The sequence below is a fragment of the Castor canadensis genome, chromosome 14, assembly GCF_047511655.1.
Source record: "Castor canadensis chromosome 14, mCasCan1.hap1v2, whole genome shotgun sequence".
In the NCBI taxonomy this organism is placed as follows: Eukaryota; Metazoa; Chordata; class Mammalia; order Rodentia; family Castoridae; genus Castor; species Castor canadensis.
The window spans coordinates 1,824,993-1,851,779 of NC_133399.1; the positions used below are offsets into that span (position 1 = coordinate 1,824,993).

General features: G+C 40.1%; 1 non-coding gene across 1 annotated transcript; it reads right to left on the bottom strand.

Annotated features, from left to right (window-relative positions):
* Positions 1–6,037: 6,037 nt before the first annotated feature.
* On the bottom strand, positions 6,038–6,141 carry LOC141417066 (U6 spliceosomal RNA). Its single transcript, XR_012441693.1, has one exon. It is a non-coding gene; the product is annotated as a U6 spliceosomal RNA (small nuclear RNA).
* Positions 6,142–26,787: the final 20,646 nt, after the last annotated feature.

Below are 26,787 nucleotides of genomic sequence, written 5' to 3' on the forward strand. Positions count from 1 at the left end.
ACTACTGTACTTCAAATGAATGCCAAGAAGAGCAAAATTTCTCCGAGCCAATTAGTTATGCAGACTGCAGGTGTCCTTAGACCAAATTTTCTACATATTGAGACCAGTGTTTGTTGTCATTCCTGAGGTTCTTGTTTCTTTCCTCTCAAGCCCTACCCTATCCCACACAGTAAAGCTCTCTTTGTCTCTCAGTGTGTATTAGGACATATTTGTGTATTTTAAGAATATTTTTGTCTATTTTCTATGAAACTGCACTGCCTGTTTTCTGAGGTTCTTTCTTTTATCTAAGTCTCTCTTCTGTCACTGTAAGTTCCACATGCTTAAGCTCTCTTTCTCTCCCTCTCTCCTGATCATATTTTTAAAATTTGTAGATGGTTTTGTTGATAACTGAATCTTCAATGCCTTCCCAACCTCACACATCATAAAAGTTTGCTGCTCACTACATTCAGCCTCTATGTCTCAGAGATCCTGGGGAAAGGCTGATGCCACTAGTCTACCATCTTCACATTTATTAATGACTGTTATGTAGTTATGCCTTCCTTTCAGTCTTGTGCTCTTGTTACTTTTTTTCCCTACTGGTATGTTTTGATTGCTTTTTTTCTTTGTCACTTGTGTGCCTTTATGAAAAGTTTTTTTTCATTTACAATAAGTTTTCATAAAATATCTTATGGTTATCTTCTTATAATTTTAGCAAACAAAACTTAGTTATAATTGCAAACAAAGTCTCTGTACTGTTTTTCTTCCCTCTCCACATTTAACACTATTCATGTTATACTTAAGGTTCTGAACTGAAGAAACTGTCAGATTCATAATTTCTTCTTACATGAAACTATCTAAATCTTGTTCTGTATGCCTGACCTTCAGAGATTTGTAATCCTATAGATATATGGTCTGATTCCTGGAATCTATGCATGCCAAGATGAACAGTTTTGAGAAATCAGCCCCATGGTACTGAGAGTTCAAACCTCAGAAATGATAGGAACGTCCCTTTATGTCAATGTGTGTGTCTCCTTTCCAGTTCTCAACAGTTTCCCATGGTCAGCACTCCCTCTGTAGCTGTTCTCAGCAGCTGCAGGAGGGCAAGTGAGCAGAAACTACCACAGGGGACTTCTTGTCCTCTATTCACAGGTCCAAGACTGACTTCAGTTTACAGTCATTGGCCTCAGCCCTGTACTCTCTATTGCACCTTATGCATGGTCCTCACACCAATTCTCATGATTTTTTTTGGTGGCACTGGGGTGTGAACTCAGGTGTTCATGCATCCAAAGCAAGTGCATTACTGATTCACCCACACTCCCAGTCCATTTTCCTTTGGGGTCTCCGACACTTATTTGCTTAGTTTGGCTTCTGGCTGCAATCCTCCTGATCTCAGCCTCCCAATTTACAAGAATTATTGATATGAGCCACCAGCAACCAGCCCAACATTGATCATTTAATACAGACAAAAGCCAGAATTATTGCTGTGGTCTGGTCTCAGGTGTGCTAGAGTAGTTGCCTGGAACATTGTCTCATGCAGTCAAAGAATGATAGTCATAGACAACAGGGTAAGCAAAAGAGTAGGGTTTTATGTCAGAAGAGAGGAAAGAGCAGAAAAATCTCCTGTATACATGGGAGGCATCTCAGAAAGGCAGAGCTCATGAGACTCATTGAGTAGTGGTTTCTATAAGAAGTTTTATTTCCTAGTTGAAGGAAAACTGCTTGTGTCTTTGTACTACTGGTCCATTTAGGGGATGGATGCCAGCATCAGCCAATGTGTTTCATGGTGACACTGTGCTTGCCCCTCTTTCTCTTCCCCATGGCCCTGAGGTCTGGCATACTGGCTGGACATCATACAGAGAATGGCTCATACACCAGTATTATTTTCACCTTCACATAATCTTAGGTAAGACAATGAAATGTTCATCTTCTCATCCCCACTGGTTCATTGAATCTCTGACCTTAATTATAGTTTTCACCAAATGATTCATTCCAGGGAATTTACAATTGTTTTTGTATTCACTTGAAATTATTTTTTATCCCAATCCTTCCCTTGGGGATAAATCCATTCATGAAGGGCACACAAATACTGGGGTTCACAGCACAATCCTATGGAATCCATACCCCGATGAGGATGTGTGGGTGTACATGGTGTCCTCCATGAGAGATGGAGCTTTGTTGTCTTTCTGTTTCTAGAAAATGGCTCCAAGCAGTGGTTCATAAAATTTCATTATATACACAATACTACCTCATAGAAATAGAGTTTGCATCATTCAAGTAATTGTTTATTCCTGATTGACTTCTTCATATTGTGTTAAATAAGAAAACCAGTGAAATTTTATTAGCATGTACTAATTGAACAAATCAGTTTCAGTGTAACAATTTCATACATGTATATAATATAATATGATCGTATACACTCTCCTACATTCTATTGTCCTCGTTTTCCTGCTTGTCTCCTTTCTTTTCCCAAATGGTCCCCACATCATTCATATCTTTTAAAAAGAATCAGCCTATAAAAGATAAAAACTCATCATATGTAGATTTATATGCACATTTCATTATATACAGATCCATGAAATTAAGACTATTGTGATAATATATACATGGGAATATAATAATGTAAGTTTATGTAGCATATTCTAAAAGGAAAGTCATACAAATGCACCTATAAAATTAGAGATAATATGTGTATAACCACAGAGTATACATGCAAATAAAGGAGGCAAATGAATGTATTTATGCGCAGCATGTAAAGAAAAGACATTTATGTGTACACTCATATGTACAAAAAAACTGTTTACAGGAAGTCCTTCACCTGAGGCATATTCTTGGCACTGGACCTCGAAAATCATGAAGAAAAATATGCTAATTTACTTTAAAACTTACCTAATCTGTGGCATTCTGTTAGGGCCATGAGAAAATATTCCAACACAAGCAGTATATTATTTTAATTCCTTTCCAGAACCTACGTGCCAGCATAAACTTGACTTGGAATTTTTTAAGTTCTGGCCTTTTTTGGATGGAACTTGGAGTTGAACTGGAAGTGTCTCATGCTTGTAAGTCAGGTGATCTTCCACTTTACTCACAGCACCAGCCATGTTTTTTGTTGGGTATTTTCAAGATAGGGTCTCACCAACTATTTATCCATGACTGGATTCAAATGGCTATCCTTTGATCTACCTCCTGAATAGATAGTGTTACAGGCATAAGTCACCAGAGCCTGGCTAAATTCTGGGTTTAAAGGATGATGTGTCCTAAGAAGAGACTTATTTGTGAACTGATAGAATGGGTATAAATATAGGGTAAGAATTAGACAAGGATATATAACAAAATAAGCTCATGAATATTATACCTAAGTAAATAATAGGAAGGTCATACAAGGACCTCCCCTCCAAAAAAGAAATGGTGGCTACTTATGATGGGTCTGGGGGTGCTGCTTAGCCAGAAAGCCAAAAAGCAAGTGAGAAAAGATGATGCTCCAGCTGGTCATGTTCAGATATTCAGGGGAAGAGGGAAGGTGATGAGCAATACAAGAAGTCCATAGAAAGAAAATCGGTGTTGCAAATGACTTGAATGTTGATCTTCTCAAGTTTATAATATTAGTTACTAGACGCCGGGACAGAAGGAAGGAGTATGGTAACAGCTCTCCATGCCGGGCTCAATCCATAAGATGACAAAGCTAAGAGGTTAAGTTTGTGTTTGGCTCCTAGTGATGGAGTTCCCATATTTGATCAAATGGCTCTGTTAATTTTAGACATGGGGCCAGGCAGCTGTAGGGTGAAGAGCATGTGATAGAGCAAAAATTGTTCAGACCATGGTAGCAGTCAAAAGGGAGAAGATAGTCTAGGCTAGGATCCAATGAACTCTCTCTAGGGCATGTCTCCATAGATCTAAACACCTCCACTAGTTCCCACCTCTAAAAGGTTCCATCACCTCCAGTAGTGCCAAGCAATGAACCAAATCCCTCACATGTTTCATTTGCAGGACATTTGTGCTAACCAAACCAGGGAGGAAGATACAACGAGTGGCTTTTCAGTCGCCACTGAGTTACTGTTACAATAAGGAATATCAAGTTCTGCACAGGCAGACTGGAGGTTCTGTTCTTGCTGAGGTCCTAACGCTGAGTGTTTCTGGGTCTTAAGTTGGGCAGTATTGTTTTGGCATGCATAGAGTTCCTAGAGTTGGACCATAATTTCTGTCTGTGCATGAAGTATGTGGTATCAGGCTTAGAGAGGGACTCATGGCAATCACCCGAAGCCAGTGCTTATGAATTGACAGGGTTTTTTTGTCACAACCTTAAAGTGACTCCATATGAGAGTCCCTCTGTAGATTTTTAAAGTGTTGAAGGATGTAGGAGAAGACAGCAGGAATGTGAGAGCCCAGAGCAAATCCCTAGGTGTCTCTGTCTCAGCACTAGAGGTGGATCAACATAGGGCTCCATTTGGGCATTCCATCTGGCTCTCAAGCTTTATCTTCTGAATGTGGGTTTTCATTGTGACCTTGATTAATTGCCTGAGCTGGTTCAAAGCTGTTCATTTGTGGTTGTTTTTGTAAATCTTCACTCTTAGATCCATTGTACAGTATTTAAATGAACCAGTTTCTCTTTATAGTTAACAATTTTCTTCCCTTGTAAGCATAATGTTTTCTGTGAGATCAGGCAGGGTGTTTTCTGTGAGATCAGGGTCTGTCTCCTTGGGCATGGAGTGTGGAATTCCCTGAGCAGACTTCTGCCACTATTTTCAAGTAGAAGAAGCAATATCCACCCTGAAAAGGCAGGAGCAAGATCTGGTTAACTACAATGAATCCCCAGGCTTAGCTGGATAGGGAGCAGAGAGGAGGTCTAACCTGCTAAGGGATATGGCAGAAATTAGGTGTTTGGTCGTGACATCCAGGAGGAAGAGGATTCTTTTTCCTCTTCATGGATCTGGAGATCACAAGCCACTGAGACATGATCAAAGGATCAAACTGTAGGAAGAGCCCAATCAGAGGCCATCAGGAAGAGGCCTCACTGCTTAACACAGAAAATGCATTTCCGAGTGCCACATTTTCTGGATCTCCCTGTGCTTCTGAGATCCATCCCTGTGACTCAGTTTCTCACTGTGCTGTGTTTGTGCCACTGGTGATGTGGGAGAACTGGGTCACCACAGAAGCAGGAAATGGTCAGTTTCTGACCTGAATCCCCAGACTGGGGAGGATCAGGGGGTTGACACCAAAGTTGGCAACTGTGGTGGAAATGGGCCTCCCCTTCACAGTCCTTAAGACTCCAGCCCTAAGTCATTGCTGGTGCTGCTTGTCACTTGGTCTTCTTTTTTCCAGGGTTGGGGCCGGTGGATGGATGAAACCTTGGCATTGTGTCCTCTACCTATGTGTGCGGTGTTCTATGCCCGGAGCACTTTTTGGGAGCTCTGCATTAGAGCTTGTACCTCTCCAGACTGCAGAGATGGCAGGAGGTCATGGGTTTCTGTGCAGCATGATCTGTGTCTCACAGAGATGCCCAAAAGGGTTTGTCTGTCCCACAAATGAAATGCAGAATGGATTGAAACCTGTCATTATAGTTGGTGTGGTTTTACTCACATCTTCAGTGAAGACAGTTAGACGACAGGTTTGAGGACCATCAATCAATATAGCAAGTTCAGTGCAGACAGGGCTATATAGGGAGACCCTGTTTTGGTGAACAACACCCAGAATATTTAGAAAAATAAGTAAAAATAGAGTGAAAATTCTTCATATATTTGAAAGCTGTCTAAGAAATATGAGCAAGTTGTAAATTTGTACAGAATATTCTAGACAACACGACTAAACTTAAAATGTATTGTTTATCATTCATAAAAACTATGTATATCTAATTTTTACACCTGAACATCAGCTTTGTGTTTATCATTCTGGTGCCTACATGTAAACCCTGCTGTAATGAAACCTGAGGCAGTGGACTGCTTAAGTACATAGTTGGACACTGGCAGCACCCTACTTCAAACAATAACAACTCAATAAAGAAAGTACATGGATTAACGTGACATAATTCTGTAAGTTGTGTTTGAGTTTCTTGGTACTGTTTTTTTTTAATATAAAATGCTTCAGGAATTTGCATGTCATACTTGTGCAGAACCATGTTAATCTTCTCTGAATCCTTCCAGTTGCAGTACATGTGCTGCTTAAGCGAACATCATACTGAGTGGTTTAATCAGAACCATTGATACGGTGTTTCTACTTTGATTTAGAACTGTGAGGGTTTATGAGTGAATTCAAATACATTTAAATTTTCCACTTGTCTTTAATTTTATACAACATTTGAGTATTTGTCTAATATGTGATTCCCGACCAATGGCCCAAATGGTAACAAATTTCCTTTGTCCCCTTCATATCTCATCATTTCCCACCACATGGAGCTCTGCCCTTGATCTCACTTGAGGCCATTCCCCCAAGTGAGACCAGCATGCCAGGGCCGCACTCCCTGGATCAGCCACTGACCCTTGCTGGAAGTTCCCAGGGATAGGACAATGCAGGGACCCTTCAGTGCTAAAATGCCAGACCCAGGAGCTTATCAAAATGACCCCCCATCACTGCACCCTGGGAATACCTAGCAGAAGAGAGAACTTTCCTAGTGCCAGCCTGTTATGCAGAGATTATGTGTGTTTAGACCTTTTGCTGAGAGCAGTGTCCATTGTGCTCATGCATTTCAACCCATCCCTATTCTACACACTCAGGCTTACTTTCTCTCCAAGTGTGCTGTAGGTACATATTGTGATATTCATATATTTCTGTCTATTTTCCAAGAAACCACACTACATATTTTGTAAGATTCTTGGTTTTTTTACTTAAGTGTGCACTCTGACCCTGTGCATTTCACAGGCTTATGCTTTTTTTCTCCCTCTCTCCTGATCTGCAGTTTTCTACTTTGTATTGGGTGCTGTCCACTAGTGAACCTTCAGGGCCTTCACATCATTGTCAGCTTTAAGGAAAACACCTCACCACATTTCTGGCTCTATGCCTCAGAGGTACTGATAATTCACTGGTGCCACTAGTGCAGTCCACCATCTTCACATTTATTAATGACTTGTGCAGATATTATTCCCTTCCTTCAATCTTACTGACATGATCTTTGTCTTATGTATTATTGAGATGATATGGTTTCATTTGTTTTAGGTAGGAACATGGTCTTGGTTTTGAGTTGGGATATGACATGTTATCTTGAAGGATGTATACTCTGCTGTTGGATAAAGTATTCTGTATTATCACAATCACAAAAGCTATGAAAAGGATAAATTTTACTACAAGAATATGTAAAAATGAGAATTAGGAAAGAAGCATGCATTATTAAGACAGTTAACCAGGAAAACATTAAGATGAATCAAGGAGAAAGATAATATCTGGACCTGGTGTCCCTTGCCTCCTACTTCAGGACTAGTATGGTTGAGATAGGAGACTCATGAGACTGAGGCTGACACAAGCCATAGGCGTGAGTTTGAAGAAAGCCTCAGATACATAGCAAGACTCTGCCCAAAAACTGAAAAAGGAATGCTTGTTTGTGAAGCTCGTGGTAGGAACATTCAGAGTTCAATTTCTAGAACAAATGGTTGGAATGTAATAGTATTTAAAAATTTGGCAACTAATTTTAGTCATATTGGTTTCACAGACTGATATGCCATTGAGGGACTTGTTTTCTGTATAAATGTTCAATTGTGACAATCAAAATGTGAAGTAATAAATAAAAGCAGGATACTTGTTGAGAAAGTTAACGCGTGCTCATTATCTCTTTTGGATTTTTCTAAAGCTGTATGATGGCAAGGCAAGTCATCTGATAAATACTAAGAGAGTAGGATCCTCAGCACTGAATATACATGTGTAAGGAGAGGCAGAACGCCACACACCGGTGGCTCATGCCTGTAATCCTAGCTACTCAGTACACGGAGATCATGAAAATTGCAGTTTGAAGCCAGCAAGGGCAAATAGTTTGCAAGACCCTATCTCCATAAAAACCACCTCAAAAAGGGCTGGTGGAGTGGCTCAAGTTGTGGGCCCTGAGTTCAAGTCCAAGTATGGGTGGGTAGAAGACTCACAGAACCCTCCAAATTAAAAAAAGATGGAAGATAGATAAAACTATGCCATAGCATAATCCTTTTTGTTTGTATTTATGTATGGTCTTGACATGTTCGTTCTTACACAGCACCTTGCATCTGCTCATATATTTTTACTTAATTGTTTATTAAATTTAAGACAGGAGTGAGAGTGGAATATTACTAGTTCAGTTATCAGTAGTGAGGCAAAAAGGGCTTCTGCTAATGGTCAAGGGTTGGGTATACTACATGATATACTTGGTTTGGTGGGGCACTAGGTGTCATATTGATAGAGAGTTATTAAGAGTATGAACTGAAACCTATGTATAGGTTTTATTAGTGCTACAGCATACTCAAGGAAGTCTATAGAATTAGAATCATAAACAATCTACACAGCTGTAGGACAGATTGATGTGGAATTTTATGTTGATCTGACAATCAAGACCATGAGTCACTGGCTTCTGTGATGATAGCAGTTCATTGAATGCATCATGCCATAGATGAAGCCAAAGAGTATTGGTTTCTATAACTACAGGAATTAGTAGGTTCAGGTCCTTAGAGTAGAACAGGGGCTTCATTTCATCTCAAAATTCTGTAATCACTGCTCCTACTCAAAATTATATGACCAAATCTATGTTGATGAGTAGTTGTGGAATACGGTGTAAATGAGTGACATCATAGCCCTAATAAACTTAGTAAGCCACATAAAATAATCCAGTAAATTAATATGAAAGAGAAAGATCTTTTTTCTGTTTTTTTCATTTTTGGGGGGGTGGGACTGGGATTTAAACACAGGGCTTTCCTTTCAAAGAAGATGCCCTACCACTGGAGACATATCTCATTTATTTTTCTCTAGTTATTTGGAGATATGGTCTCCATAACTATTTGCACAGGGTGGCCTCAAACCATGATCCTCCTGACCTCAGCCTACCAAGTAGCTAGGATGACAGGTGTGAGCCACCAGGATCCAAGTTCTTCCTTCTGTATTGTGTATTATAATGATCTTTTAAGTTGGAAGTTGAAGTAACCATTGTTGGAAAGAGATCTTAGTTATCCATTTGCTGGTTTGAAGTAGGGAAAGCAACAGTAGGAAGAAACCAATAAGGATAATGAAAGTATCCTGTTCTTCTTGTAGTGTTATTTGAAAAATTGAATTCATTTATTTCATTTCTTTTTTTGTTTCAATTTGTTTAGATTGTTGTTTTTTTCTAGTGCTGGAAATGGAACCTATGGCTTGCTCATGGTAGGCAATTGCCCTTCCACCAAGCTAGTCATTTCTTTTCTCAAGGATTCGTCTACTTTTATGTGTCAATATTCTTGGTGAAGGGCAAATAGTTCATGAAATCCCATCTCCAAAAATAAGCAAAAAGACTGGCATTGTGGCTTAAGAGATACAGAATTTGCTTTGCAAACATGAAGTCCTGAATTCAAAGACCAGTCCCACCAAAAAAAAAAATCAGAAAATAATGATAGATAACTCAACATGCCTATCAGCCAACTGGATAAAATTTTTATAGAATTCATTACTCAATAACTGATGAAAACATTTTATGAACATAATTAATACTCCCCAATATTCAACATTCTAGGCTATAATATGCACTTTAAATAATGTAGATCTATAGAACTCAACAAAATCTTGTATTCCCTGAATAAGAGAGTTGTTCCTATGAAGCTGCATAATTCTTGAAATCAGGTGAGCCACAAGTAAATGATGGAGGGTGTTCTCACCTTCTTTCTTTTTCTTCCATTGGGAAATTATTGTTTTTTAAAAATTTTTATTGTTTTATTATTCATATATGCATACAATGCATGGCTCATTTCTCCCCCCTACTCCCTCCCTCCCCCCCCCACCTCCTCAATACCCGGCAGAAACTATTTTGCCCTTACCTCTAATTTTGTTGAAGAGAGAGTATAAGCAATAATAGGAAGGAACAAGGGTTTTTGCTGGTTGAGATAAGGATAGCTATACAGGGCATTGACTCACATTAATTTCCTGTGAGTGTGTGTTACCTTCTAGGTTAATTCTTTTTGATCTAACCTTTTCTCTAGTTACTGGTCCCCTTTTCCTATTGGCCTCAGTTGCTTTAAGGTATCTGCTTTAGTTTCTCTGCATTAAGGGCAACAAATGCTAGCTAATTTTTTAGATGTCTTACCTATCCTCACCCCTCCCTTGTGTGCTCTCGCTTTTATCATGTGCTCAAAGTCCAAACCCCTTGTTGTGTTTGCCCTTGATTTAATGTCCACATATGAGGGAGAACATACAATTTTTGGTCTTTTGGTCCATGCTAACCTCACTCAGAATGATGTTCTCCAATTCCATCCATTTACCAGCAAATGATAAAATTTTGTTCTTCTTCATGGCTGCATAAAATTCCATTGTGTATAGATACCACATTTTCTTAATCCATTCGTCAGTGGTGGGGAATCTTGGCTGTTTCCATAACTTGGCTATTGTGAATAGTGCCGCAATAAACATGGGTGTGCAGGTGCCTCTGGAGTAACCTGTGTCACAGTCTTTTGGGTATATCCCCAAGAGTGGTATTGCTGGATCAAATGGTAGATCGATGTCCAGCTTTTTAAGTAGCCTCCAAATTTTTTTCCAGAGTGGTTGTACTAGTTTACATTCCCACCAACAGTGTAAGAGGGTTCCTTTTTCCCCGCATCCTCGCCAACACCTGTTGTTGGTGGTGTTGCTGATGATGGCTATTCTAACAGGGGTGAGGTGGAATCTTAGTGTGGTTTTAATTTGCATTTCCTTTATTGCTAGAAATGATGAGCATTTTTTCATGTGTTTTTTGGCCATTTGAAATTCTTCTTTTGAGAAAGTTCTGTTTAGTTCACTTGCCCATTTCTTTATTGGTTCATTAGTTTTTGGGAGAATTTAGTTTTTTAAGTTCCCTATAAATTCTGGTTATAAGTCCTTTGTCTGATGTGTAGCTGGCAAATATTTTCTCCCACTCTGTGGGTGTTCTCTTCAGTTTAGAGACCATTTCTTTTGATGAACAGAAGCAATTAAGTTTTATGAGGTCCCATTTATCTATGCTATATCTTAGTTGCTGTGCTGCTGGGGTTTCATTGAAAAAGTTCTTACCTATACCTACTAACTCCAGAGTATTTCCTACTCTTTCTTGTATCAACTTAAGAGTTTGGGGTCTGATATTAAGATCCTTGATCCATTTTGAGTTAATCTTGGTATAGGGTGATATACATGGATCTAGTTTCAGTTTTTTGCAGACTGCTAACCAGTTTTCCCAGCAGGTTTTGTTGAAGAGGCTGCTATTTCTCCATCGTATATTTTTAGCTCCTTTGTCAAAGACAAGTTGGCTATAGCTGTGTGGCTCCATATCTGGGTCCTCTATTCTGTTCCACTGGTCTTCATGTCTGTTTTTGTGCCAGTACCATGCTGTTTTTATCGTTACTGCTTTGTAATATAGTTTGAAGTCAGGTATTGTGATACCTCCAGCATTGCTCTTTTGACTGAGTATTGCCTTGGCTATTCGTGGCCTCTTGTGTTTCCATATAAATTTAACAGTAGATTTTTCAATCTCTTTAATGAATGTCATTGGAATTTTGATGGGAATTGCATTAAACATGTAGATTACTTTGGGGAGTATCGACATTTTTACTATGTTGATTCTACCAATCCATGAGCATGGGAGATCTCTCCACTTTCTATAGTCTTCCTCAATCTCTTTCTTCAGAAGTGTATAGTTTTCCTAGTAGAGGTCTTTCACATCTTTTGTTAGGTTTACACCTAGGTATTTGATTTTGTTTGAGGCTATTGTAAATGGAATTGTTTTCATATATTCTTTTTCCATTTGCTCATTATTTGTGTATAGAAATGCTAATGATTTTTCTATGTTGATTTTATATCCTGCTACCTTGCTATAGCTATTGATGATGTCTAGAAGCTTCCGAGTAGAGTTTTTTGGATCTTTAAGGTATAGGATCATGTCGTCTGCAAATAGGGATATTTTGACAGTTTCTTTACCTATTTGTATTCCTTTTATTCCTTCTTCTTGCCTAATTGCTCTGGCTAGGAATTCCAGTACTGTGTTGAATAGGAGTGGAGATAGTGGGCATCCTTGTCTGGTTCCTGATTTTAGAGGGAATGGTTTCAGTTTTTCTCCATTAAGTATAATGCTGGCTGTAGGTTTGTCATATACAGCTTTTAAAATGTTGAGGTACTTTCCTTCTATTCCTAGTTTTCTTAGAGCTTTTATCATGAAATGGTGTTGGATCTTATCAAAGGCTTTTTCTGCATCTATGGAGATGATCAAGTGGTTTTTGTCTTTGCTTCCATTAATGTGGTTTATTATGTTTATTGATTTTCGTATGTTGAACCACCCCTGCATCCCTGGGATGAAGCCTACTTGGTCGTGGTGAATAATCTTTTTGATGTGTTGCTGAATTCGGTTTGCCATTATTTTGTTGAGGATTTTTGCACCAATGTTCATTAAGGAGATTGGCCTATAGTTCTCCTTTTTGAAGGTGTATTTGCCTGGTTTTGGGATAAGTGTAATACTAGTTTCATAAAATGTGTTAGGCTCTTTTCCTTCCCTTTCTATTTTGTGGAACAGTTTAAGGAGGATTGGTATCAGTTCTTCTTTAAAGGTCTGATAGAATTCAGCAGAGAATCCATCAGGTCCTGGACTTTTCTTTTTGGGGAGACTCTTGATTGCTGCTTCAATTTCATTTTGTGTTATAGATCTATTCAGGTGATTAATTTCCTCTTGGTTCAGTTTTGGATGATCATATGTATCTAGAAATCTGTCCATTTCTTTAAGATTTTCAAATTTATTTGAATATAGGTTCTCAAAGTAGTCTCTGATGATTCCTGTAGTTCCATGTTGGTTGTTGTTATCTGCCCTTTTGCATTCCTGATTCTACTAATTGGAGTTTTTTTTCTCTCCTCATTTCATTCAGGTTTGCCAGGGGTCTGTCGATCTTGTTTATTTTTTCAAGGAACCAACTTTTGTTTCATTAATTTTTTGTATGGTTTCTATTCTGTTAATTTCAGCTCTTATTTTTATTATTTCTCTCCTTCTATTTGTTTTGGGATTTGCTTGTTCTTGTGTTTCTAGGAGTTTGAGATGTATCATTAGGTCATGGATTTGGGATCTTTCAGTCTTTTTAATATATGCACTCATGGCTATAAACTTTCCTCTCAAGACTGCCTTAGCTGTGTCCCATAGGTTCCAGTAGGTCGTGTTTTCATTTTCATTGACTTCTAGGAACTTTTTAATTTCCTCTTTTATTGCATCGATGATCCATTCTTCATTAAGTAATGAGTTATTTAGTTTCCAGCTGTTTGCATGTTTTTTGTCTTTACTTTTGTTGTTGAGTTCTACTTTTACTGCATTGTGATCAGATAGTATGGACGGTATAATTTCTATTTTCTTATATTTGCTGAGACTTGCTTTGTGCACTAGGATATGATCTATTTTGGAGAAGGTTCCATGGGCTGCTGAGAAGAATGTATATTGTGTAGAAGTTGGATGAAATGTTCTGTAGACATCAACTAGGTTCATTTGATCTATTACATATTTTAGATCTTGGATTTCTTTATTGAGTTTTTGTTTGGATGACCTATCTGTTGATGATAATGGAGTGTTAAAGTCTCCCACAACCACTGTGTTGGCAGTTATATATGCTTTTAGGTCTTTCAGGGTATGTTTGATGAAATTGGGTGCATTGACATTGGGTACATACAGATTGATTATTATTTCCTTTTGGTCTATTTCCCCTTTTATTAGTATGGAATGTCCTTCTTTATTTCATTTGACCAATGTAGGTTTGAAGTCTACTTTGTCAGAGATAAGTATTGCTACTCCTGCTTGTTTTCGGGGGCCATTGGCTTGGTAAATCTTCTTCCAGCCTTTCATCCTAAGCCTATGCTTATTTCTGTTGGTGAGATGGGTCTCCTGTAAGCAACAAATTGTTGGATCTTCCTTTTTAATCCATTTTGTCAAGCGGTGCATTTTGATGGGTGAATTAAGTCCATTAACATTAAGTGTTAGTACTGATAGGTATGTGGTGATTCCTGGCATTTAGTTGTCTTAGTTGTTTGAAGGTTTGATTGTGTGTACCTAAGTTGATGTTACTCTCTACTGTCTTGCTTTTTCTTTTCCTGTGGTTTGGTGCTGCCTGTTTTTTCATGGTTAAGTTGGGTTTCACTTTCTGTGTGCAGAATCCCTTGCAGAATGTTTTGTAGTGGTGGCTTTGTGGTCACATATTGTTTTAGTTTCTGCTTATCTTGGAAGACTTTTATTGCTCTATCTATTTTGAATGATAGTTTTGCTGGGTAGAGTATCCTGGGGTTGAAGTTATTTTCATTCAGTGCCCAGAAGATCTCACCCCACGCTCTTCTTGCTTTGAATGTTTCTGTTGAGAAGTCTGCTGTGATTTTGATGCATTTACCTTTGTATGTTACTTGTTTTTTCTCTCTTACAGCCTTCAATATTCTTTCCTTAGTTTCTGAACTTGTTGTTTTAATGATGATATGTCATGGAGTAGTTCTATTTTGATCTGGTCTGTTTGGTGTCCTGGAGGCCTCTTGCATCTGTATGGGAATATCTTTCTCTAGATTTGGGAAATTTTCTGTTATTATTTTGTTGAATAGATTATGCATTCCCTTTGCTTGCACCTCTTCTCCTTCTTCGATGCCCATGATTCTCAAGTTTGGTCTTTTGATGGAGTCAGTGAGTTCTTGCATTTTCTTTTCACAGGTCTTGAGTTGTTTAATTAATAGTTCTTCGGTTTTTCCTTTAATTACCATTTCATCTTCAAGTTCTGAATTCTGTCTTCTGTTTGTTCTATTCTGCTGGATTGGCCTTCCGTTTTGTTTTGCAGTTCTTTCTCATTCTTTTTTCTGAGGTTTTCCTTATCCTCGCTGTTTTCCTCTTTAATGTTGTCTATTTTTGTCCTGAGTTCATTTATCCGTTTATTCATCATGTTCTCTGTTTCACTTTGGTGTTTATACAGTGCTTCTATGGTTTCCTTTATTTCTTCTTTTGCTTTTTCAAATTCTCTATTTTTGGTGTATTGGAATTTCTTGATTCTCTCCTGTACATTTTGGTTGACCCTATCCAGTATCATCTCTGTAAAATTCTCATTGAGTACCTGTAGTATGTCTTCTTTTAAATTATTCTTGTGGGCTTCATTGGGTCCTTTGGCATAGTTTATCTTCATTTTGTTGGAGTCTGGATCTGAGTTTCTGTTTTCTTCATTCCCCTCTGGTTCCTGTACGAATTTTTTGCTGTGGGGAAACTGGTTTCCCTGTTTTTTCTGTCTTCCCATCATTGTCTTTGGTGTTGTTACTGTCCCTGTACTGTGTGCAATTAAGTATTTTCTAGCTTGTAATAATAACAATGGTAATATTTAGAATGGAAGGGTGAGCTGAGATGGAAAGCAAGAAGTTAAAGAAAAGGGAAAAACAAATACACAAACAAGAGGGAGAAAGCAGAACAAGGTATCAGACAAGAAGGTTTCAAAGGTATAAACAGGGAGCTTTAGTGTACTAATTGACAGTAAGCTGAACAGACATTAGAGGGACAGAGATAGGATTGAAAATCAAAAATAAAAAAATTAAGATAGGAATAAAAATAAAAAATAAGTAAATGAAAGAAATATCTATATATTAAAAATGAATTAAAATAAAATGGAAAATAGAAAATTTAAAAAAAACCCAAAAACCCTCCAAGTTCAAATACAATGAAGTTTCCGTCTTAATAATTTGGATGTCCATCTCAGTCTCCAATCCTGGAGATGGTGCCTCATATGTTGTTCTGTAGTTGTCTCATCAAAGGGGACGCTTAAAGTAGAACAAAACTACACACACACACACACACACACACACACACAAAACCCACCTAGTGTCCCAAGTTCAAATGCAATATAGTTTCAGCAAGTTTTTCGGCATGCAGGTGTAATTCGGTTGTTTTCTCATCAAAGGTAGAGAGAAAAAAAAAAAGAGTCTGGAGACCGGTCTGTGAATGGTATCTACAGCTGTGGCTTGCCTGCCCACTGCTGTCAGCCTGCTGTTGCTGGAGGTGTTATTTATGCAGATCTCTGGGGTGAGCTTAGCACTCACCTGGCCCTGCAGGCTTTGTTTGTTCAGAGAGTTCTCCTGTGTGGGAGCATCTGCTACAGGCTTTCCCCTTTCCAAGCACTGGGAAAGGTGACAGTGCCCCCACATTGTCAGGCCTGCGTGTTTATTTACAGTTCATGTGGGAGGTAGGTCTTCCCGCCTCTCCTGTGAAGTTTTCCTCCCACCGCCACTTTCACAAGCTTTCCTGCTCCTGATTACTGGGTGGTGCTGCTGCTCCTGCCAGCCACCACGTTTGTTTTCAGCTCATGTGGGAGGTGGGTCTTCCCCCCTCTCCTGTGGAGTTTTCCTCCCTCCACCACTCTCACCAGCTTTCCCGCTCCTGGTTGCTGGGTGAACACCCCCACTCCTGCTCCCACCAGAGCCTCTCCAGCCTGCCTGGCTTGTTTATTTACAGTTTATTTACAGTCCTGGGAAGGATTCCCTTCCCCCAATCTTCAGCGCTCAGGGCACCCCACCTTTTCCCAGCGTGTCTTTATTGTTCTTATTGCTTATTACTCAGTTTCTCTTTTTTCCCCCGGGTGGAGGTCAGTCTGTCCAGGAGCCTATGCTGCTCTGTCCCAGGCTTGTCTGTGGGAGTACCGCGGTACCGCAAAGCTCACCTGGTCCGTGTCTTCCCAAGCCGTCTGTGCACTGGTGACTGGCGGCCCGGGGGCCCTCGTGGTTTCTCCGTTTAATGTGAAGTGGAGATTCTCTGCACCGGCTGGAGGTGTGGAGGGGTCAAAGTTATGACTTTTCTCAGTGATTATGCCTGCAAAGTGTGTCTCCAGCGTCTCTCCAAGATTTCACTATAGGAGGCTCGCTTTCTGCTTCCTCCCTCTAGCCGCCATTTTGGAATCCCCTCCTCAGTCTCTTTCTTGATTTATAATGAAATCATGTTTAACAGAGGTCATGATTTTTGTCCATGTTTGCACTAGAGGGTTGCACCCAAAGTAAGGTATGCAGGAACCCCAATCATTACATAGAAGACCTTTGCTTTCAAAGGGAGGAGAAGACAAAAGTACAAAGAAATTGGACAGCTGGTTGAGTGGCTTAAGTGGTAGAGAGCCAGCCTAGCACGTGTGTGGCCTTGACTTCAACCTCTAGTACCACCCCTTTCAAAAACCCTGCTTGCTTTAGAGGTGGTTTGTTTGCACTGGTTAATTCAGGTAACCATGGTTGAGGCAAAATCATGAGCCTTTGGGAAGATGCGGGAGATGTCAGAAGTTGTGAAGGGTGGGTGGCTCATGTAAGTGTAATAGGAAGAGTGTTTGCTCTGGTGTACCTAGTGCTCTTTCTGTGAGATCAGGTGGTATATCCTTGCACGCTGAGTGTGGAATTCCCTCCACCAACTGCTGGCCCAATTTCTAAGTGGAAGAAGCAATTTCCACTCTGAAAATTCAGGAGCAATTTCTGCTTAACTACCGTGAATCCCAAGGCTTGGCTGGGTAGGAACCAGAAAGGAGGATTAGCCTGCTAAGGGCTATTGCTGGACTCATGTATTTGTCCTGGCCCTCTGCCAGGAAAAAGATCCCATCTACCTTATGTGGTCCTGGATGAGAATTCAAGAAGTACTGCATGGAGTGAAATGTAGGGAGAGACCAATCTGAGGCCAACAGGAAGAGGCCCCACTGCTTAACAAAGAAAATGCGTTTCCTGGTGCCACATTTTCTAGATCACCCTGTGCTTCTGAGATCCATCTCTGTGACTCAGTTTCTCACTGTGCCATACTTGTGCCACTGGTGATGTGCAAGCACTGGTCACCATAGAAGCAGAAAATGGTTCATTTCTGACCTGCATTCCCAGAACGGGCAGGATTGGGGGGTGACACTGGTCTTAGTGGCTGTGATGGAACTGGGCCTCTCCATCACATACTTGAAGCCTGCAGAACAAGTCACTCCTGGTGCCGCTTGTCAGTTGGTCTTCTCTTTGCTAGGGTTGGGACTGGGTGAATGGGTGTAAGCAAATTATTCTGTCAGCCACCTCCCTGGGATGTGTCTCAGGGCCAGAACCCTCTCAGGAAGCTCTGCATTCGAGCTCCTCCATCTGCACACTATGGAGATGGCAGAAAATCATGGTTTTCTGTGAAGCATGATCTGTGGTCCTTGTGTTCCCTGCTCCCACCAATCTCTAATTGAGTAATATAAATGTTTAAAATATAAATGTTTAAAAACTGAGTCTCAAATCTAGGGTCAGACCCCAACCGAGGATTTTTATGGCACACATTTACAGGTAACTCTCCCTTGCCCAACTCACTGCATATGCATTTGGTGTTCAAGATGAAGAAAAGATTTGGGGAGGTATTGAGGGTTTGAGGTTGTTGCCCTCTCTGACATAATTGCTGTTGACCTTGGCTTTTGTCTAGACAGTATTTTCACAAATGAAATGCAGATTGAGGTAGGACTTGAACATAATGAAAGAGGTCACAGTGTTGGGACAGCACCAACTGTAAGACCTGCAGGATCTAAAAGGTGAAACAGAGCAGGTCTGTGTTTTATATGGTGGAGCAAGGAGGAGGAAGAAGAACGGAGACTAGGGCCAATGGAAGGGCAGCATCTGCTCCTGGAGCTGATCTTTCCCTGACGCCATCCGGTCCTTACAGTGTCAGTAAAGGAGGTGTCATTTGCTGGTTCTTATTGCACATGGGCAGAGATCCCAGACCTGGAGGAAGCAGAGAACATTCAGGGAAGTTTGCTCAGTAAGTGTTCTGTTTCTTGTCATCAATTAAGCTGCTGATTTTGAAGCAGAAAGTTTAGAAATTGAAAATTTGTTCATACCTCATTGTATGAAGGAAGGACATCTGAGTGTAATGAGAATAGGAAGGATGGTGGGGTGGTGGTCTTTAATCACCAGTGCTCACCAGGATTATTTGGGTAATCATGTGTAAGTTTTTAGTTCTTTGCCATTGCATTCAGGTCATTGGTTGAGTCACAATGTGCTTTGTGACAATTGAGAAGTCCTGTCATGGACAGTGGAAAATAAGATACCTTTGGGATGTGCCTGCCTCACAAATGGTTTATTAATTTCAGAGTTTGTGTTTGCTCTTGCTCCCAGGTTATGCTACACAGTATGGAAAACTCAGAATGCCCTGAGCAATAGGAACACATTTGGTTGTTTATCCTTGGCCCTTTTTAGGTGGTGATGGTATGGTACTAGTGAGATGGTGCACAGTGCCATCACCACAATAACTTCAAGATGGGAAATGGTGCTCTGCACAAGTGACTCACACCTGCAATCCTGTCTTCCTGAAAGTAGAGAACAGGAGGATCATGGTTTGAAGCCAGGCCTGGGAAAATAGCGAGCCCTGAGGAAATAGTTTGCAAGAACCTATCTCAAAAATACTGAACACAAAGAAGCCCTGGTGGAGTGGCTCACATGGTAGAGCTCCTACCTAGCATGTGTGAGGCTCTGGATTCAAACCCCAGTACCACACACAAAAAAAATGGGGAAAAGTGACCATACAGAACAAGCACATGCAGGACAGGAGTGAGTTCTGACTCAGTGCTAAATTTATTGAGGGTCTACAGCTCTGCATTGCACACTGTCCTCAGAATTAAAATATGGGATACCCATTGGTGTTGGTGAATTCATTTGGATTTAGCAATGCCAGGAAAAGAGCACAGCTCTGAATACTGAATTGGCTCTGGATGAGAGTTTGGCAGCTTTCCCAATGAACCTGTGTAGTAGTGAGCCCTTTCATAGTGGAAGGATGGAAAGTAGTGTGTGTGGAGGCCCCAGAGTGAAATTTCCTGGTTTTTTTTTTTTTTTTAGGTTTTCTCTCTCCCTTCCTGGCAGTGAGCCACCATGGGTTGCACCTGCACACAGACAGTGGTCTCTAAGTTTTAAAATGTGTACAACCTTCTCCTCATGTAGTGTAGAGTCAATTGGCTGCTTCTTGGAGTGGCTTCCCTTTTGTTCCCTTTATAGAATCTTTCTTTTCTGTAAAACTGCAGTTTATTTAAGAAGTTAGGAATTTTTTATCCCAACTTGCCTGTAAGAATTTAATGATGAAATGCTGCCTTAGGATGCAAGTTTTATAAACTTTTGTACAAAATTGGGAAATTTCTTTTATGGATACTTCAATGAAATAAGATTTCGTTAGGAAAATTTGGTGGTATATGAATTTATCACTTGATCTTTCCTGGATACGTGCTTATTTATTCTGTGGTTTGTCAGAAGTTGGAATGACAAAAATCACTTAATTTTGTCTAGTATTAAACAGGATTTTTGTTTGATTATATCTTGTTTGTGTTCATTATCCCCGATGTTGAATATTTCTTTGTATGGTATTTTTGTTGTTCTCTTCTTGTTTTGTTGTGTAACTGTGGTTCAAATTCAAGGCTTCACACTTGATAGGCCCATGTTCTACCACGTGAACCACTCTGCCAGCCCTTTATCCTGTTCTTTTTTCTTTTTTTATTATTGTTGTACCAGGAGTATATTGTGACATTTATGAAAGTTCTTACAATATACCATAGTTGAATTCACCCCACCCATCATTCTTCTTTAATCTTCTAATTTCCAACATGCTCCATTTGTAGTTACTTTGAGACACAGATTTGTACATAGCTCTTGAACTATGTATCCCAGGCAGACCTTGAACTTATGATAGTCCTACCTCAGTCTTCCAAATGTTGGGATGAGTTGAATGGTGGTGGCTCACATGTCTAATCTTAGCTACGCAACAAGCAGAGATCAGGAGGATCATGGTTCAAGGCCAGCTGTGGCAAATAGTCCTCAAGTCCTCATCTTGAATATACCAAACATGTAAGAGAACTAGCGAAGTTTATCATATAATAGAGCACATGCTTAGCAAGTGTAAAACTACAAGTAAAAGCCGTCTATCAGCAAAACAACAAAACCAGATGCTGTACTGTGAAAGTGGTCAGATTTTGTCTTTCCTATTTCCCAATGCAATTTGGTCATTGTCAGTGACATAGAGGAGAGTAGAATTCATTTTTAAGTAGAAACTGGGTTTGTCCTTACCTCGTGTGTTAAAGAGATTGCATTTTTACCCAGCATTGTATGATGCCTCTTCTATCATGAACCCATTTTCAGTTTATATTAAACCTACTGAAGGCTGTTTTCCTTTCCTCTGAGATTTACTTGTAAATCTCTTTTTCCTTTTTTTCTTCATTTGTCTTCTTTTTCCTTAAAGAAGGAAGGGACTTTATTAACAGACTGCTCAGAAAGATAGCTGAGAACAGGGATTTGGCCAACTGGTCATAATTTTCTATTGCACTCCTTGCTCACTGATTACCCTGGAGCACTGTGTCCAACAGAGAAATCCCTGAGGTTCTTCCAGGCAAACCTCTACTCCTCCCCACATGTCCACTCCACTGCACCCACCCAACTGCCCACCAGTAGCTGAAGTCTGTGACAAGGTCCCAAGGACAGCATTCTTCCCTGTTTTGCTCTGTCCTGACAGGCTCTGTCTTGGAGCTCAAGACAGGCTCCCAAGTTATTTAGTGCTATTTGAGTTATTTTTCATGTAGGGTCTCCCATTTTGACCATGACTGCCTCACACTATAATCCTTCCACAGATACTGCCTATGTAGGTGGAATTATTTGCAAATACCACCATACAGAGTTATTGTCTGACATGACTTTGCCTTAACTTGTTTCCCAGGTTGGTCTCAAACCATGATCCTACCAATCTTTGTCTCCTGAGTAGATGAGTTGACAGGCATCAGCCACCACAAACTAGCACACACAGTGAAAATTTTATCATTGGTGTCACCATTATCAAAGTTTACCAAAACAAACTCCCTTTTTTTTGCATTGAATCAGTAACTGTGATTTCAGGCACTTCACTTTTGCCATCCATTACTAAATCATCTTATAATTGATAATTTTTGTATCTTTTTTAATGCTACTCAAAAAATGTATTATACAGTTTTTGGTGGACTTGGGTTTTGAACTCAGGGCTTTGCATTGTAAAGCAGGTGCTCTGTGTCTTAAGCCACACTTCCTCCTCACATTTAACAGAAGACTTGGATTTTGAGAATCTTCTCTTTAGACAGCTCTCTGTGCTTTCACACCTCTTCCTAAAGCAATTGAAATTATTCTTTCTGAACAAAAGCATGAAAATGGAATGATATTTATAAACTATATCACATTTTCATCAGAACACAAAAATTGCAGAGAGATTTTGGAGAGAAGGAAAAAAGAAATAAAGATCCCACAAAGAAAGAGTGCTGAAAAGAGTTAAATGAAGATGCACTAAATCCTTTCTCTCCCTTGGGAATACTGGGGTTTAAAGTTAAGGACTGAAATTTGCTAGGCACATGTTCTAACACTTGAGCCATGCCTCCAGTCTGCAAAATCAGTTATTCACATTGTCATCATCTATAAATGTAAATACTGGGTGCTTACAGTTGCTGAAAGGAATGATGGATGAGAGCAATTGAGTATGGTATAGAAGGGAAGACCCTGGAGCATTCTATGTTACCTGCATTGAATCTGAACCTACACAAGTGTTATTTGACATTGGATATCAGGCCTTTGATGTGTCTGATGAGGAAGTGCTAGGACCGAGGTCAAATGTCAGAATCACAACAATGTGGATAACAAACTCAGTTGTGTTTCTACACAGTTGAAATCCCAGCCACTGGGAGGTGTAATCTGAGCTACTCTGGAGGATACAGGTCAAGGCTGGCCAAGGCAGACTTAGCTTGCCTTACTCTTTCTTGAAAACATACAACACATAAAAGGTCTGGTGCAGTAGCTAAATTGGTAGAGTGCCTGCATAGCAAGCGTGAAGTCCTGAGTTCAAAGCCCAGTACTGCAAAGAAATAAAAAACTACTCAAAGAATTAAATTTGCCAATCACTGGCAGTTCACTCCTGCAATCCTATCTAATCAGGAGGCACAGATCAGGAGGAGCCCAGGCAAATAGTTCCACGATACCCTATCTCAAAAAAGTGAAGTGTAAAAAAAGGGGGCTGGTGGCATGACTCAAGGTACTGAGTTCAAACTGCAATACTGCAAAAAAAACCCAAATATATAAATAAATTGGGCCACATATTAATTAAAGACAAGTTAGCATTTAGGTTAATGGATATTGTAAGAGATGTTGGGAATATATGATGATAAACAGTCAGTTGTCCATGAAGACATAAATGTCCTTAATAGGTATGTTTATAAGCAGTGTCACCAATTAAAAGAAAGCAAGAGGTTATCAGACTATAAGGTAAATCATCAACCAACAATTTCATTTGAGCTTTGCACCTCTGTCTCCTACATGTAATCTTACCTTCTTGGGAGGCTGAGATCAGGAGGTTCGACATTCCAGGCTCACCTGGACAAATAGTTAACCAGACCCCATTTCCAAAATAGCCAGAACAAAATGGTCTGGAGGTGTGGCTCAAGCAGCGCAGTGTCTGCTTTGCACGTGTGAAATCCTAAGTTCAAATCCCTGCCCAAGGGAAAAAACTATATGAACATTTCAACACACCAGTAAGTTACAGATTAAGAAGGCAACAATCAATAATAAAAAGGCTAATTCAAAAACCTTATCAACCAAGCAGATTCAATTATTTTCATTGAATAAGTCAGGCAAAAACTGCAGAGTAACAGTTTCTTCATGATCCAATGGAATAGTCACAAGAATGTGCCATATACTGACCTGTAGCAGAAAACTTCACTAATGCAAACCTATAGAAATCAACATCTGGGATCCCCTGTGGAGTGTTGACTGTGTGAATCTGCAGAATAACTGAAAACATGAACAACGTGTGAATGAGGTTGACAGTTGTATCATTCCTGAGGTTGTAACTCTGGTTGTCCTGGGATTGTTTTCTCCACAGTGTATTGATTTGATATGAATAGATATGCTGGAAAAAGACCAAACTTTCCACATATGGAGAAAATAAATAAATGTCAGGCTTTTGGAAAGCAATATTGAAGTCGATTTATGCATTTACAGTCTCTTTACAGGTAACATCTTGAAGAGTCTGAAGTGAGGTTTTCTCTCTCATCAATATTTAACTGTAGAAGGGAGGTACTTTTCCATAGGAAGAGGGTAGAAAAGCTTGATAGAACACAACAGTTAAATCCTGAGGTTTCTCTGATCATCACTAGGGACTTATGCAATTTCCTGCTCCCTCTCAGGAATCATGGTAGTCTTCATACTGGGAAATGTGTTTAAACTCATGAAAGTGGATTTTTCTTGTGATCTTGGGCAACACAGCATCCTTGTCAGAGGTTGTACACAGTACACTATTCATTCTTTCATGCTTTCCATGCAGGCACTCTACTTTTTTTTTAATTTTAATTTTTTAATTATTTGTATGTGCATACAATACTTGGGTCATTTCTCCCTCTTGCCCCCACAGGAGTGGAGATAGTGGGCATCCTTGTCTGGTTCCTGATTTTAGAGGGAATGGTTTCAGTTTTTCTCCATTAAGTATGATCCTGGCTGTAGGTTTGTCATATACAGCTTTTATAATGTTGAGGTACTTTCCTTCTATTCCTAGCTTTCTTAGAGCTTTTGTCATGAAATGGTGTTGGATCTTATCAAAGGCTTTTTCTGCATCTATTGAGATGATCAAGTGGTTTTTGTCTTTGCTTCTGTTAATGTGGTTTATGACATTTATTGATTTTCGTATGTTGAACCACCCCTGCATTTCAGGGATGAAGCCTACTTGTTCGTGGTGAATAATCTTTTTGATGTGTTGTTGAATTCAGTTTGCCATTATTTTGTGATAATTTTTGCGTCAATGTTCATTAAGGAGATTGGCCTATAGTTCTCCTTTTTGGAGGTGTCTTTGCCTAGTTTTGGGATAAGTGTAATACTGGCTTCATAAAATCTGTGTGGCTATTTTCCTTCCCTTTCTATTTCGTGGAACAGTTTAAGGAGGGTTGGTATCAGTTCTTCTTTAAAGGTCTGATAGAATTCACCTGAGAATCCATCAGGTCTTGGACTTTTCTTTTTGGGGAGACTCTTGATTGCTACTTCAATTTCATTTTGTGTTATAGATCTATTCAGGTGATTAATTTCCTCTTGGTTCACTTTTGGATGATCATATGTATCTAGAAATCTGTCCATTTCTTTAAGATTTTCTAAATTATTTGAATATATGTTCTCAAAGTAGTCTCTGATGATTTCCTGAACTTCCATGGTGTTTGTTGTTATCTCCCCTTTCGCATTCCTGATTCTACTAATTTGGTTTTTTTCTCTCCTTATTTTAGTCAGGTTCAAATGCAATGAAGTTTCAGTCTTAATTATTTTGGTGTTCGTCCCTCAGCTTCCAGTCCTGGAGATGGTGCCTCCGATGTTGTTCTGTAGTTGTTTCATCAAAGGGGTAACATAAAATAGAACAAAACTGCACAAAACAAAAGAACAACCAAACCCCACAAAGTGTCTGAAGTTCAAATGCAATACAGTTTCAGTAAGTTTTTCAGCATGCAGGTGTAGTTTGGTTGTTGTCTCATCAAAGGTAGGGAGAGAGAAAAAAGAGTCTGGAGACAGGTCTGTGAATGGTATCTGCAGCTGTGGCTTGCCTGCCCACTGCTGTCAGCCTGCTGTTGCTGGAGGCATTATTTATGCAGATCTCTGGGGTGAGCTTAACACTCCCCTGGCCCCACAGGCTTTGTTTACTCAGAGTTCTGTGCACAATGCCACTGCTACAAGCTTTCCCCTTTCCAAGCACACTGGGGTAGGTGACACTGCACCTGTTTTCTCAGGGCTGCGTGTTTATTTACAGTTCATGTGGGAAGTGGGTCTTCCCCCCCTCCTGTGGAGTTTTCCTCCCACCGCCACTTTTACAAGCTTTCCCGCTCCTGATTACTGGGCGGTGCTGCTGCTCCTGCCAGCCACCATGTTTGTTTACAGTTCACGTGGGAAGTGGGTCTTCTCCCCTCTCCTGTGGAGTTTTCCTCCCTCCACCACTCTCACAAGCTTTCCTGCTCCTGGTTGCTGGGCACTCGCCCCCGCTTCTGCCCTCTCTGGCCAGGCCCGGCTTCTTTATTTACAGTTCCGGGAGGGATTCCCCTCCCCCCATCTTTGGTGCTCAGGGCACCCCACCCTCTTTGCAACGTGTCTTTATTGTTCTTATTGCTTATTACTCAGTTTCTCTTTTTTCCCTGGTTGGAGGTCAGTCTGTCCAGGGGGCTATGCTGATCTGGCCCAGGGTTGTCTATGGGAGTACCACGTACCATTTAGCTCACCTTGTGGTGCACCTCTTCTCAAGTTGTCTAGGCACTGGCATTCTGGCAGTGGCCCAGGGGCCCTCCTGGTTTCTCCGTTCAAAGTGAAGTGGAGATGCTATGCGCAGGCTGGAGGTGTGGAGGGGTCAAAGTTTTGCCTCTTCTCAGTGGCCTTGCCTGCAAGGTATGTCTCCAGCATCTCTCCAAGATTTCACTTTGGGAGGCATGCTTTCTGCTTCCTCCCTATAGCCACCATCTTGGAAATCTCTCAGCACTCTACTTGTTGAACTGTACTTCTTTTTTATTCCTCTTGGAACTTTGGTGTGATACAATTGCCATATAACTCCATTTTCTCCATATATGAAATATAACTTTTTTGATAATATGTTTTTATTTTCTTGTGTGAAAATGGTTAGATTGAAACATGAGGTGTGACAAAGCCTTGGCCATCTGCTCCATTCCAGTTTCCAGAGTGTGAGGTTACCTTGAATTCCTGAGTTTCTCTTCCTTAACTGAC